This window comes from Topomyia yanbarensis, chromosome 3 (genome assembly GCF_030247195.1).
Source record: "Topomyia yanbarensis strain Yona2022 chromosome 3, ASM3024719v1, whole genome shotgun sequence".
Lineage (NCBI taxonomy): Eukaryota > Metazoa > Arthropoda > Insecta > Diptera > Culicidae > Topomyia > Topomyia yanbarensis.
In genome coordinates, this window is record NC_080672.1 from 118,553,587 (window position 1) to 118,570,390 (window position 16,804).

At 35.9% G+C, this 16,804-nt stretch overlaps 1 protein-coding gene across 3 annotated transcripts in view; it reads left to right on the plus strand.

The window, feature by feature from the left end:
* The window catches only part of LOC131693432 (leucine-rich repeat neuronal protein 3-like), a 441,590-nt gene that overhangs the window by 210,469 nt on the left and 214,317 nt on the right, over positions 1-16,804 (plus strand). For all 3 annotated transcript variants that reach the window (XM_058981234.1, XM_058981235.1, XM_058981236.1), the window contains one exon: positions 5,997-6,360. The gene's annotated coding sequence lies outside the window, so the exon portion shown is untranslated. The remainder of the gene's footprint in view (positions 1-5,996; positions 6,361-16,804) is intronic.

Here is a 16,804-nt window from a genome sequence, read left to right on the forward strand (position 1 = left end):
ATCCTGCACAGCAAAAGAATGGCCTGATAAACATTTCGCACACTTGTAGCAAAGACTAGCACTATCAGCCACCCAATTTACCATGTCCTTTGTTAACCCTGGACATTTTTGATGATAATTCTCGCCGCAAAAAGGCATAGTACAAGACCTTCAGCGAGACTCACCGTGCCCGTACATGTTGCACACAAGCTGCTAATTCTAGTCAAATTAAGGCTCAAGTTACCTCAAGGCTTGGTAGTATGCGTAAGAAAAATTGTGTTCAGCTTTGCCACCGGATTATCCATTTAAACCTTTTTAAAACTCTAAAAGAAGAATATCAGTCGATTTATTAGATCATCACGATTCAATTCATGCAAAATACCTGCTGGAAAAACCATCGGCTTAGCTGGATGGTGCTTTTGAAAAAGTGGCTGTGATTTTTTATCACACTACCACAACGAGCTGGGGTACGCAACACAACTGCGCAATGAAAAAACCACAGCCACTTTTTCAAAAGCACCATTTAGCTAAGCCGATGGTTTTTCCAGCAGGTATTTTGCATGAATTGAATCGTGATGATCTAATAAATCGACTGATATTCTTCTTTTAGAGTTTTAAAAAGATTTAAATGGATAATCCGGTGGCAAAGCTGAACACAAATTTTCCTACGCACACTACCAAGCGTTCAATTCTAACACATGCTTAAAAAAGGTAACTTGAACCTTAAACTACAGCTGGAGAAGCGGGACAAAACAAAAATTACAACAAAGCGTCACCTCACCACTGCGAGCAGGCCTATACAGCCAGCCGTTGCAGCAAAATGGAAGCTGAAAATCACTGTACAATAATAGTCTGTATGAGTAGTAGTAGTAGATTTTAATGCTAGTTTCATAAAATACAAGTCTTGAAAACCGCTAATAGAATGCAATAACCCTAAAATTGTTACTTGGGTGAATAAACCCGATCAGAAAGAAATAACAAAATTATTACAGACTGAGTTACTTTGTTATGATATCAAGTTGTGTTATAAATTTGGTCTCGTTAGTTGGTAAAATAACAGAAAACATAACAGAAATTCTTCTAGTATATATCAAAAATATTACAACCTGTGATAGGCTTCTATCAGAATTATAACAAAATTTGTTAGGTTCTCCCACGGCCAATATAGCTTTTATAACCTATTGTATAGTATCAACGAATTTAGCGTGCAGGTCTAAAAATAGAATAAAATAGAAAAATATAGCATACATTAAGGCGCTTTTCGGTTGGAAGCAAAAAGCTTCATGTAGCAAAAGCTTTCTATAGTTTTGTCAAATGATTGCATACATGCTGGCTGATTGTTATTATGAATATATGACACGCTGATTGTTATTAGTGGATATAGCGATTTGAACCTGGGTATTCTGAGTTTTATGGGGATGTTTCCTGCATGAACCAACGACGTTGCTTTCAACCGATGTTTAATGTTAGCATAATATTCTACGCATTCGTCAAAGTCAAAACGATTATAGATGCAGAAGATGTTTCCAGAACGCACACATTGAACTTTGCCAAAGCCAAAGGACTGTTTGTTTTCCTTGTATAATACGCTTTGTTTTCATACAGTTTTGCTCACTACTACAGCTGCCTATATTACGATAGACTGAATAGCTTTATAATATCTTTTCAGATTAGGAAAGTGGGGCTATTTTTAGATTCTGAATAGTGCGCTTCGGTGCTTCTCTTGTACGTTAACATGATTTACACGATTTTTAGAAATAATGTCGATGCGATATGGTAACATTTAGCGGATAATTTATCTACATTAATTTACGGAGAATACGACAAATGTTACTTATAATTCCTAGTAGATTCAAAGAAACAAATACCAAAGTTTTGAGGCTTGCATTTTGAGATTTCAAGTAAAGTCGCTTTTGGGGTTTTGTTATTGGCATTTTTAAAATGGGAAAGATTAAGCAAACCAGTACAATTATCTCACATCTAATAAATTCTAAGAAAAAACAATTTTTTATAATAGTTCAATCTATTAACTGCGAATATTATAACAGATAATCATAAAATTCGAGAAATTGTTGAGGATTCTTCAGTGTGACGAATTTTAGAATATTTCATGTTTTCTAAAATACATTTTTTTTTCTAAATTTTATTTAGTTTTAAGGAGGAAATCATTCAATATTTTTACATTAAAGTTTTCAGCTATTTCAAGCACTATCCAAAACACATATTGAAATTGTAACAGCAAACAATAATACCAGCTGGGATGTGTATTTATTCAGAGATTTCTAGGCCATTTTGAAATATTGATAGCTTTATGCAGCATACTCACAAATATTAATCTTTCAACAATTTGAACAGGTTGCATTATTCCTTTTTTAACTTTCTACAAAATGAATCAAGTATCAAGATATTGACTTGATTATTGCGAAAATTTGTTAGTTCGATGTTTTTTTTAAGACGAACGAAGCACCATCGAATACAACGGAAACATTAGTACAAATGCGCATTCAAAGTAATTGTCAGTTCATTGTAAATGTCAAACTGTCTTAGGTGGAATGAAAAGATACAACAATCTCAAACTTAAACATTTTTATGCGGGGGTTGAAATAAAAGAAATTACAATGCTTTGGTAATTCGGAGAACGCACAAAATCAGATACCCACAAACTGGACAAGTTTCGGTTGTTTATGAAAAACCCGCATAAATTGGATAAATCGGACTGAAGCTCCTCGAAGATCTTTAAAATTCATAACGGTATTGTGGAAATCAGTATATATCAAACAGTTTTTTAAGTTCTGAAAATTCGTTTTCGCAATATACACAATTAATTAAAAGAAAAAAAATTATAGAATCATTTGACTAAACCATTAAAAATAGTTTAAAAATGCTTTTTTATTTGAATCCGCGCTTCTTTATTTCATCTGGAGTGCTTGATACTTCCTGCATCTTCTTTAAAATAAGTTTTAAATGAAAATTATATTCTTTAGAATAGCTTGTTGATAACTTTGCGATTCCAAAACTTTTTGAATAAAGGCTTCAACATTGAAATCATAAGCCGAATTCGAAATTGCGTATCAGACGAGTGTTTCACAAAAAGGTAATCTCAATCGAAATGCAACCAAGTAAATTAAACACCTTATTTTCAAGTTTTCCGACCTCTTGCATCTAAAACTTATCTATTTTCGTGGAACTTTGAATGTCCATTTGGATAACGCAAATATATGGAAATCAAAAAACTTCGAAAATTTGCTTTAAAAAGTTGAATAAATACGCATAAAAAGAGGCTTCAGCGTATTAGCAAATAGACGATCATTGGTGTAATATAACAATCATTCACAGTTGATCGATTGATTTGTTTATTGGGGCTTTAACCGACTGGTCATTTGCCCGCTTTACAGTTTACAGTTAGCGTTCAAAGATAATTTTTAAAGAATATGCAATATATTATAACATCATCGTTATATGCGTACGTTAAAATCATATTAGCAGTTCAATGATATCACCAGAAGATATAATCTTGATATAAGTTTGCTTTCCTTGCTGCTAGGGACATCACAAAAATAACACAGTGAGTAATAAATATCAAAATGAGATATAAATTTGATAGCTTTCTGTTATGTCGTTCTGATCGGGAACCCATACTCACTGGCACTTCATTATTTATACAATTTTCATTAACACAATTGGTTTCGATTACTCAGCCTGACCCCCGTTTAACATAAAAACAATTTTAGGAAACTAACGAGGGGAGAGAGTAGACGTATAATCGAAATACCACACAGCCTACTAAATGGTCCAAACAAAATCAAAATAGAAATACTTAGCTTTCAACCGATCAGCACCAATCCAGCTGGATGGTTCATTCACATAACGATTCGCTTAAGTGAGCAACGAAGAAGTCAAAATCGAGCAAGGTGCTAATGGTGGACGCGCCCTTACCCGGTGGAGAACGCAAAAAGACTACAGGAAATAATGACAATAATGTGGAACGGGTGTGTGAAAGAAGATATTAACCCGATAATATTCCCATCAGGACATTACCGTTGCCGCTGCCGGCTGCCATTATACACTTTGAGTGGGACTGATGTCTACACGGACATCACGAATCGGGCGTTTGTTGGCGGAGGCAAACACAAAAAAAACACCCAATGGGCGTCGTAATCACCGTCATCATCATCATTATCATCGTCGACAATTTCCTCATGATGTGGTGCGGTGGAGGTGGTTGGGGCGGTAGTTGTGGTGATGGTGACGACAACGACGATGTGCGAGTGATAGGGAGCGATTCTTTTTCGCTTCTGCCGGGGCGGCGTCATCGTAGGTCGCTTTGGAAGGGCCGGGCCAAAATCGAAATCGAAGTAGAAAGATTATAATCGCGTAATCACTTTTGCTGGAATTGATAATAATGACTTGGCATTATCGGACAATGGCAAGCGACTTTTCCTATGTACGTCGTAGGCGCTTGGTTGGACTCGCCTCGACCAAGTAAGATTGGCTTCTATAGAGATTTATATGACGATTGGTAAATCGAGACCATTAGGTGGGTGCACACCCGAAACTAGTCTCGATTATTTCCGCACTGTGCTGTTGGAAGCGGAAATAATCGACATTTTCGCGGACGGTTTTATCAAATTTGCCCTTCCGCATCTGAGTGGTTTCATTATAGATCAAATAATCCTATATTAACATCATGTTTGGATTTTTCCTTTAGAAAGATTAAGACAGCGCTCTGAAAATCGACTTTTTAGCCGAAACCCGCTAGATCGAGTCTTATATACCATACTCAGTTATTTGAATCCACCAAATGCGTGTCATTTATTTTGTTGTGAACATGTTTTGCGGAGTGCGATTTCACCAGTACCCATGCAATCCTCTAGTATCTGAACCGAAAACTGAAAGTAAAGTATCAGGTTCAAGGTCCGCGTGACCATTCAAGAACACACGCGAATATGCAAATTGCAACACAGTTATAGAATCGAATTTAAACACACGAAGTTACACACGCTAGCACACGCCACATATATACACTCACGCGATTTAACACGTCGACATACCAACGTTCAAGCCCTTCACGTTGATACACAAAGACGAATGCAAATGCGATCATCCACGCACGTCTGTGCCCAAATTTTTGCAAAAACAAAACACTCTGATAACTTAGAGAGTGCTATACCATCTATAATGCGTTCAATTTGCATGGTATGCTCGTATGTTCGTAGATTCGACTTTGCGTCCCGTCTGGAAATAGACACGTTGCTAATAACTATAATTATGGTCATTACCTTGCTGAAAGGGGAACTAAATTATTAATTTTAAATCTCGTTGAGCGTCAAACAGAAAACTTTCTGTCTGACTAGGAAAAATTTGGTCCACCTTAAAAAAACAGGAGAAATTTTCCGCCGAATCATTCCACTCTTTTGAATACTCGGTGTTCGGACGAGCAATAGTAAATTAGTCTCCTGAATGAAACAGGGGTGCATTCATCGTGAACAACTTATTTATATAATTTTCTCTATTGAATTTATTTTATTCCGTTACCTTTTATAGGTTGGTAATACAATTGCCTAGAAACAACTATCATTCCTGCAAAAAAAAATCAGTTCACTCTCTGTTCATCACTGCACCCGTCAAATTCCGCTAACAGAAAAAAATGAAATAAAATAGAAATGATCCCACAGGCAAAACATTTCGCTCGCAATTGCCACTTTAGAACTTCATTTTGTACAGAAGAACCGGCCGAAGTCGGTACAAGTTTTTTTCCCCGGCTGCTGCACAGCCATGATGGCGAATTTATGCTGTGAACCGCTGCTACAGTTAGAGAATTTCATCCAGGACTAGTCTAGCCCGCCTTCTCTCCCCGTACGGCTTGGTTCTGTCCCATGTGGCTGCTGAATGTATTTGCCAAATACTTTTCCGTCGGCAATTTTTTTCTCTCTCTCTCGTTTCGCTACTTTCACCTACCCTCTTCAACCCACCAGCAACTTTATTAACGAACTTTTCATTTACTTTCCTACTTGCAGGAGCACGAAGCAACCGCCCTCACAAAGCAGCAAAACCTGCTCTGACTGCCCGGAGCGAAACGACCACGCAGTCAAATTGAAACACTCAAACCCTTGAGCGTCAAAAAAGCGGCAAAAGGGCAGCAAACCGGCAACCAGTCGGCGAAGTAAATTTCGGTGAATAATGAGTACGCAGTCCTGAACTAAATGATTTTCCAGTAGAATTTTCCCTCGGCTGGCACCGTCGTAATAAATAAATTACTTACGGGTTCAACGGAGAAGGCATTTGACGACCCCATTTCGCCACAGCCACAGTCCCTTCAGTAAGCGGTAGCAGCGTGCCGTACGAACAAAAAAAACTAACTCCAAGATCCTCGTGAGAAAGGTGAGTAAAGTTCCCCCACCGATGGCCAGTAGTCCTTTTTTCCACTGCTTCGTAGACTGAAGGTGGGTTAAGGGACTTGACAAATTGAATTTCAATGTGGCGTAACCACCCTCATTTCCGTAGGTTGTATGCGGTATGGGCAAAGTTTTGTTCAATTCGACCGAACGGCAGTAGTCAGGTGGCAAATAGTCTGGAATTCTTGAATAAGGTTTTTATGCAACATTGCATCCTTATAGTGTCATTAATTTGAAATCTAATTGCTTGATTAAATATTGAGAAATGAATTCGCTGGTGCTGGATTGGCTTCGAATGTTGATAATAATGATGAAGTTGTTTTGCAGTGCCAAAAATTAAATAAATGAATAAAGGTAGGCATAACTCCGAAAGTCGCGGTAACAGGTCCTCATACAAGAAACTGATAGTACTCAAAGATGTTTAGCTATGTAGGTTTCTGAACGTGGTTCACGTTGTGCCCCAATGTTACGACAGGAGAGTTAAGCGAATTTGACCGACGTATTACTCTGTGTGGGTTTTTACCAGACCACTTCATTCACAAGAAACGTGATTCAAATTAAATAAAAAGTTAATTCGAATTTTCTCATCCTTCATTTTAATTATTTTTTTGCTTCCTGCGCGAAAACGCCGCAATATCCAATGTCTTTTTACATTTCTTTCAAAGAAAAGGTATAGGATTCGCTCCAACCTTGAAAACTTTTTTCGAAAGCCGGGGGGAGGGGGCGAGTATCATATACCAATTGACTCAGCTCGACGGGACATTGTTTATATGTGTGTATGTGCATGTCTGTATGCATGTACACTAATGTCATATAATTATCTCAGCGATGACAAACCAATCTTTATGAACATAGTTTCAAATGTTGTTTATTCTCTAGGGTGATTTTGTCAAAACACGATATGTTTAAGCACATAAATTTCCAACAAAGCAATTATGTCGAACTATACGCAAACAATTACAAAGCTTATAAAATACCTTTCTAAAAAACTTTAGTTACCCATCTGTAATAAACCTTCCCATAGTGCGTTAGCCATTTGATGCAAAATAAATATTTTTTTCAAAAATTTGTAACCAAAAAAGCATCTTTGAATTCCAAAACAAGTTGTACGTTCCATTTCCTGATAACTAATTAAAATTCATCAAAAAAGTATAATCACCAGATAATCTTAAACGAAGCCGTCAAGAAAAAAAAACTTAAACGACAAGACGAAAACTGAAAAGAATGCAACCACTGCTTTGTATTTCAGAGTTGTCTGAAACAATGGTTCTCATTTGTTTATTTTACAACATTATTTAAATCATTTTGTTTTTAACTTCATTCAATACAAAAATTTGTTTTGTTTACTTTATTCGTTTTGGTAGACTTGAGCGATTCGTAGTGACCCTACATAAACTGGACCACTATCAGTAGGAGACAAGATTTAAAGATTTTAAGCCGGTTTCTAAAGATTTTGCTTCTTATAGTTTTCCGATCTGTATATTTGACATTCTTGCTCTCACAATTCATTTTGTTTGTTTTATTTAATCTAATCATTTTATTGATTTTATTAGTCTTATTCATATTATTAAATTCATTCGTATTATTCATATCGTTTTTTCATTTATTTTATTTATTTCAGGTATCAATTTCATTCATTTGTTTTAACTTTAATCGTTTTGTTTATTTTTTATTTTATTCGGTCCATCCATTAAACTATTCAATTTATTTAATACATTTAATTCACTCAATTCAATTTAATTCATTCAATTCACTCAATTAACTCAATAAACTTAATTAACTCAATTCACTCAACTCACTCAATTCACTCAATTCATTCAATGCACTCAATTCACTTAATTCACTTAATTCATTTAATTCACTTAATTCATTTAATTCAATTAAATCTTACATCATTTAGTTCATTTAGTTCGTTTAATTCATTCAATTTATTTGATTTATTAATTCATTTAATTCATCAAATTCATTAAATTCATTAAATTCAATGAATTCATTTATTTATTTTAATTAATTTAATTAATTTAATTAATCTAATTTAATTAATTCAATAAATTTAATTACTGTTTAATTATGATTAATTTAATTAATTTAATCAACAGTAACAGTTAACAGTACACACAGGTACGGGGGATACAGGCCGCGTAAATGAAAACCGCGTAAATTTCAAAATCCGCGTAAATTCAAAAATCCGCGTAAATGAAAACTGCGTAAATTACAAAAAAAACCGCATAAATGAAAACCGCGTCAATTCAAAAATACATATAAATGAAAACCGCGTAAATTCAAGAATCCGCGTTAAAAACCGCGCAAAAAACCTGAGTGTATTTTTTTACAATTATAACAGGCCTATCACTGGACATTTAGTGTAAAATTGCTTTGGTTTAAAATTATGATTGCAATATCCCTTATCGTATTTTGATATCCACTCCCAAATTTTTACACAATCTTTTCAACATGATTTTTAATATTTAAAGTAATTAAAAAGTAAAAAATTGGTCCATCTTTTAAAAAAATCAATTTGCAGATTTCATAAGCTATATGAAAATTTGTAAATTTTTTCGGAAAGCTCATTTGAAAACACCATTTTTTTATTTAATATTTTTTCCCGCACAGAGGAATTCCACGAAGATCCGTACGAAAATCATTAAAATTGTGACGACCATCTTAGATTCAGATGAAACTTTGCACGTTTCACCGTCATGGAAGACTAAATATTTTCCACAGGTATTAAGATTATTTTGCCTCAAGAGCAACTTTTCTTTTTTTTTTTCTACATGTATGAATTTCAAAATTTTTTTGTTCGATTACTATATTTTATACAGCAAAACTATCTAAGAACGAGTTACAGGGAATGAATACTTCTGTCTGAAAAAATATACACTGAAAAAAATATTGTATCATTTTTCAAAAAACCAAAAATTTATAATAAAAATTTAAATTGCGAAAAAACCCATTTCTTTAAATTTTTTATTTTTTGTTAAAGAGAAAAGAAACATTTTGAATGTGATTGCATGGTGGAGAAAACATCGGTAAAAATTTTTTTCTAACAATAACTTCGTACATGTTTTTTAATTTCATACTAATTGACATATAAAATTGTAATTTTATTACAGAATATAATTCTAAGCACCATATAAAATCAAAATGCATTTAGTAAAAATTTTCCAAAATGCGATAGATTTCGAGATATTTGAAATTTTGCTCCTTCAAAAACAATTAATTCGTGTAATTATGCTCTTTTTAAAAGTTATTCGCGTTACCCCATCATAAAATGTCAAAAATTTAATGTTTCTCGTTTTAAAGACGTAAAAGCAACTTTTTTTAGTGTATTTGGATCATGGAGAAGCTTTCAGTAAAAAAGTTTTCCTAACAACAACTTTTGACATATTTTTATAATTCTTACTATTTGCAGTCAAAAATACAATTTTCTTTTTGAATATGATTCTAAATGCCATTTTAAATCGAAATGCTCTTAACAAAAATTTTCTAAAATGTAGTAGTTCTCGAGATATTTGAACTTTTGTTTTAACAACACAATTATTTTGTTTTATTACGACCTTTTCATAAATTAGTCGCATTTCTCCATCAACAATAATAGGTTTTTCAAAAGGTCCGTAAAGTTTCCTACAACTTTCTCTTTGACATCTAGGCGATATTGTGAAACATTTGAAAGTTACATGAAAACAACCAAAATATGATTCAACTATATAGTTTAATCATCAGACCCTATGGTCTGATGATTAAACTACAGGTTTTGGTTTCGTTAAAACTTTATGGTGGTTCGTTAAAACTTTATGGTGGTTGGTTTGTGAAAAATTTAAAAATAGTGAATCAAAATGTTAATGTTTCTAAAGTATAAGTGAATTTGATTAATTTTGCTGCGGTTTTAATGTGAGAATAAATTAAAATTCGGGTCAGGCGCGCAGAAAGTGCTGTAGTACCGAATCCGCAAAATATGTTAGTTGGCGGACAAATCGAAAGACCTGGATGTTGTAAATTCCCATTCAGAGGAACAAACTTGTTTTGTGGTTTCCGGTTTCTATATTCCTACAATGGTGGAGTCGAATGTCAAATCCGATCAACAAAGATGTTGATCGACAGTATGAGCCAGCCTCGCAACGACCATCGGCAGCAGAGGCGACACTCCTCGTACGTCCTGATCATCGCTGCCAGGAACTGAATATCTATCCATGTATGAATGTCAGTTTCATTCTGCTCCAGTAGATTTCCTGTCAGTGTTACCCCGGAAGAGTTGGATGTCGCATTTATATCCGGTGAGCTCGTTCTGATTATTTTGACCTAATCTGCTAGTTTGCATATCAATAATATTTATTCAGCTGTTTTTTATTTATATTTATTACGTAGATACCGTCATTAACGTAGCGTGATCTGCATTATTAGACTAGCTGTTCTAGATTGAAGCTCCTCCGTACGCCTTTTGTCTGTCTGTGGCGTTCCGGTCCAGCGCGAGAAATATCAATGCCTCATTCGAGAGGGTTTCGAAGGAATTTTCCTAGATTTCAATGCTGTCAACAAGTCCTGTGCTCGAGTGGGGCGATACGGACAGGGGATTGCAGTGTCTAGTCTTTTTGCGGAAGATTTGGTGTCCTTATTCGGGTTCATTGGCTGACATGAAAGCTGCTTTGTATTTGTATCTAGGCAGTTTTGATTTAGTGTAAAGCAGTATCTATAAAAGATATCGAGGTTTCTGTTTTCACGATCCTGTATTGCTTGTCGCTTGATGATGTATCTAATTGCGTTAGACTCTTTATGTTTTATGTTTCAATTTCAGAGAGCGAGTAAAGGCGCTATAACCTACGCGCATTAGCCAGGACAGGTCTAAATACCTCTGTCCCATCCCAGGAAGGAAGACCAAAGGAGTGACATTAACCCTCTTAGCAAAGTCACTCCCACCGATTTATCAAACCCCCATCAAATTGAAACGGTTGTGTACGGTTGTCCACGTTTCTTCCTTATTCAAGGTTCAAAATAATCCGTTGATTAAATTATTCATTAAATGAATAATGTGATTGCCGTATAATTTTGAATCATCTTTATTTTGTACACTGCACAGTTGGCCTGGCCGCTTTAATGCTTGTGCCATATTCAATATATGCCACAAACATTAATAATGACAAGAAAAATTGTGGGCGAACGTCTGCAATTTTCCAGGATCCCTACATGTATTGGCTGTGTATGTGTAGACTAGACTAGACTAGATTTAGTGACATATTAGAACATCACTAACAATAGCTTTTGGGGGAAAGAATTAATAATGTTGAAACGGGGACGTAAGGAAAGGCTTCAGGATGTTTTTCACACCGTAACGATCCGACAAGGATACTTTCGGATGCTTTTGATTTCAGAAACTCATATAGATACTTCTAGACTCTATGAAACTGTACCGGATAAATTGATTCCCGGGACTTTGGATTTCCGGGAGGAATAATGCAGTATTGGGATACTTTTAGTGAATTTTGATGGAATACTGGCAATATGGGTATCAGAATTGTTGGAACTGCCTCAGCGGACTGTATCTAATGCTCATCGGGCCATTTGGTACCATTCGGGAGTAGATTCTAGTGGAGCCGTGAGTGAGCTTTCCGAGGTCAAATTGTCACATAGTCCCGAAACGATATATAACGAGCTTTTGAGAAAATTTCAAAAAATTTGATGTCTGCAATATTACTAGAATTGTATTAATATATACAAATCATGTCCTAATACTGGACCATTCTGATTACTTCGAACCAGATTTATTCATTTCCTTAGATTCTAAAAGTGGATGATTTTCGGTTTAAAATGCCACTGTTACGAGCTTTTGAATTGGCGGCTACCCGGGTGCCTTTGTCGACCTATCAAAGGTGCTTTTTTGATAGACACACAACGCTTAACTGCTATGTGTCTGACGCGGGTACCTTTTTAAGTTTCAATTAATGAAATTCCCATGTTTTATCCATAGCTGGAAATTGAAACTTTGTGGCATCTTAGAACTTCACTAAGTCAAGCTTTTGGATTAATAATATTGTTGATATAGTAAGAGGGGGAGTTAGGAGGGGCTCATGATTTTTTTTACTACGTAACAGGCCGATGTGGGTACCCACAAAACTGAAATGCTAATAACTAAGGTAATTTCCAACCGATTTTGATACTTTCGGGAGCTCATCCACTTTTAGACGGACATTCCGGAACAGGTTTCCGGGGGGCGTGATTGGCCATTCCATTACAATTAAATTTTTCAAATTGCCATTGGGTCCCTTAACAATAAATAACAGACTTCCGAGACAATTTGAAGAGTTTTGATACTTATTTTGCTAGGACATTTTTAAAATTTACAGATCCTAGTACTTGAACATTACTCCGGAAAATCCGGATTACCAAGAAACTGATCTATTCATTCGGTTAAATTTACAGAATCAAAACGTGGACGAGTTCCTTAATCCAAAAGATTTAAAATTGTCCAAATCGGTTAAAGGAATCCATAGTTATGAGCATACTCCATGTCCACAGTCCCACAATCATGAAAACGTTCCTGCGAATAAGTCAACGTGTTAGCACTTGCGAATTCATAAACGCGGTCTCAATCAGTAACATACAAACGTCCGCTCTCGCACGATCATGAATTGCACTCTTCCGGGAGCTCCTACTTTAATAAACGGAACCTACATACACCAGTCTAGACAGCAATCATCATGGCGCCATAATTGAAGACTCCAGTGAGATGGGGGAGCTAACTCTCTTCCTTCATCTGAAATGTACACTAAATATTCAAGTAACGGCCCGCGCCATCTTTCAAAAGCCCAGGCGAATATTCAAACGGTTTCATGGTTATAGTCGCGAATTCAAACACGTAAAGTTATACACATGCTGGCATTCGCAAGATAAAAACGCCTACGGGGTCAAATACCTTAACATAGAAACGCTTTTGTCATTCAGGATAACACAAATCTGGTCACGCTGACGACCTTGACATAATGGTACGAAACTTTGAGGCGACGTCGGAAACGTACATCAGTCTTAAGGCTGAGGCCAGCTGGATTGGACTTGCCATCAATATGTCGAAGACAAAATACATGAGAGGAATAGGTTCTAAAGACGACAATGTGAATCGCCCATCCCGAGTTCGGATTGTACTTCGGAGTGTACTTGGGCTCACTGGTAATCGCCGACAATGATACCAGCAGAGAACTTCAGAGACGGATCTTGGCGGGAAACCGTGCCTACGGTGGACTCCGGAGGACGCTCCGGTCGAACAAAATTCGCCGCCGCACGAAGTTGATTATCTACAAGACGCTGATTAGACGGCCACGAGACTTGAACTATGCTCGTGGAGAACCAACGCGCCCTTGGAGTTTTCGAACGAAAGGTGTTGCGTACCATCTATTGTGACGTGCAGATGGAAGACGGAACGTGGCGCAGGCGAATTTCAAATTTAATTTTCAACTAATTTCCATTGAATGAGGTTATCTGTAGTTCGGTTCATATGCGACAAGTATGACCACGTACTCCACCATTAAGGGGGGCGTCAGGTGTAGAGGGAAAAATAATCGTTTTCTTTTTATCCAATTAATTGATTGTATTGAACCTCTAGAAAGGCCTCCTGCAATCTCAGTGGCCACGCTGAACATTTTTTGTTTTAAAAAGCCATGAACTCCACGCGCATATTTGCTATAACACCCGCTGATTTCAATCTATCGGCAACAATTTTCGAAAAACTGACAGCAATAACAATGCAGTGTAAACAATACACTCTAAACTACTTTTACTTAAATTTGACTTGATTTTTTATGAGCATACCCAATAGTTTGTCGATGAACCACAGAAAACTGAATAAAAAAATTTCTCCCTACAATTTTTTTGGAAAAATGAGCGAATTTTACAGTAAAATATGAGATTTTTCGGTTTTCATGAAGCCATTTTCCGAAACTCGAACTTTTTTCTATTTTTTTGTGGTTCATCGATTAACTACAAATCTAAGCTTTACAAAACTTGTTGAATTTTCCTTATCAGACAATTTTATCGAGAGTTATCGTGTTCGCCACAGCACTCCTCGACTTGGAAATCGTTGGACGTCAATTCTTGGAACGCTCGTATGTGTGGCTCTGTGTGATTGCAAATATTTTTTTCGCACACAATGAATGTATAAAGCGATCCTAACATTACACAAACGATCAATTGTTACCGTGCTTTCAAAATCGTAAAACAAAATAACTTTCGCTTTGAGCACTTTACACCAGACGCTCCTCTTACGTATTACTCACGTATTGAAATTCAAAGCCTCCCATTTTTTTCTGGATCCTACCCTGACGAATCGGTTACGTCTAGAAACCATTACTCTTGGTCCTAGCAGCCTAGATCCATGCCTTCATTTGAGCCAATCTAAAACAATGCATATATACACAAGATAAGAAGCTTCAGGCTGACATCATTGTCCGGAACTCTAGTGATATGAGGGATCTCACTCTGTCCTAGCATCTGAATTATACATTCGGAATTAAACATCTGACTCGCGCATACAAACGCCCGAACCCTTCGTGATCATCCAAGCACCCCTACGCCAGCGATCTCGCAAACCTGAAAACGTCCCAAAGTTGGATGAGTCCGGATTCAAGTCCAAATATGAAGGTAGCACAACATTTTTGTTAGTATTTTTCTCGTAATTGCTGACTTATTGGAGAGATTTCCGCTAAATTTTCATTTATCTGCACGAAAAAGGATTTTTTGATAGCTTTACATAGTTGGTACAAATCCAGTGATTTTAGCATAATTAGATAATCCGAAAACTTTTAATTCTTAAAACTTTTAAAAATAGCTTCCGCTAGTTTAGCGAAAAATTGCGATAAGCAGTCTAAATTACAAAACACTGACAACGGTGACGCATGGTTATTATTGATAGGGAGAACTGGGCCTATTCGGTCCTAGTACTGGTTTATGAGCTATAGAACTGAAACGTGTCAACCGAATCACAAATGAGTATTTTTTTCTAAAAGCCTGATCAATTGCGCACATTTTTTTGTAAGGCGTCTTTTTCCGATCTTTTACCTTATTTTGCATAAACGGTTCTGCGCAAAAGTACAAGAAAGGTCCGAATTACCCCAACCCTGTTCCAATTCGGACCACCCATTTCTTTTCATGCAATAGATAAGAATTACTATTTTGGCCTAAGTAATTGTTGATAGTCTCGCTCAAAACAGGATATAAATAAAAGGTATATTCCGGCAGATCCAAAATCACGATAATGCACTTGATTTAATTAATTAACATTGCCAATAAAAATCTTTTTTTTATTCCGTTTATTTGACACGGCTCATTGCGTTAGCTTGACCGAGCCATGGGTCCTTTTTTATTTATAGTAGTATCAAATATTCAAAAACCACTAATTTAATGATGCTCCTTTAAATCTCGCGTGGAGGGTTGCTATAATTAATAATAAAATCCACTTTTTTTGAAGTCATGCTGCTTCTTTAGTTAATAGCTTTTCTCAGCGAATTTTCACAAACTTACAATGTTCCACGAATGTGTTTAGCAGAAGAATACCTTTATATAGTGTTCTCATGAATTGATTTATATATATAGTGTTCTCATGAATTGATTCATGAGGTGATTTTTTAAGAATTTATTTTCAATTTTAACCGATTTTCCATACTAATTTACACACAAGTTTAAATTTTGAAGGGTCCGTAGACGCAACCGATCGGTACCAAAATTTACACAGTTACTAAGGGTCATAAAAGAAATCAGCAGAGCCTGGTGGAGCTAAAAGTCAAAAATTGAACCAGTCTAATATATACGCTTTTCATAATATTACCTTAGTTGAGAAACAGCTGGGGGTCCGCATTCGCCAGCGGTCCGAATTACCCCACTTCCCCCTATTAATTTTAAATAACAACACATGCGTGACTTTCAAATAACACTGAGAGGATAATCTATAAGGCTTTCACTAGGTAACACAAGAGATGCGCCGAATGGGAAAATGATTTCTCAGATATTCAGATTCTTTATAATTTAGTAAATATTGCAACCAATTAAAATATGTTATTCAATGTTTTTGGAAGTATGTCATTGTAACGTACGCAGCAGCTGTCAGATTTAGTAAACACTGTTGAGATCTCGTTCAAGTCATTTGGTAACAATGTTTTGACCAGAATTTGTATTCAACTAATTCATAATTACCATTCCGTGCCATTCGTGCCAAAAATTCGCATTAAAATAAGTTTTATATGAACAATGAAATAAGCGTTCCATTTTTTTAAAATATATTGTTTGAACCATTACAAAAAATATATTTCTGGCTTATTTGGCATGAAAAAATTAAAAGGTTGTGTACAGGACATTTAAACGCCGTGCCCCAAAGAGTGCTCATCGATGTTTCTCGCGTTAGTGCGTCAACGAACCGGCGCCAGTAACTACGTTTCTTGGCTTTAATCGAA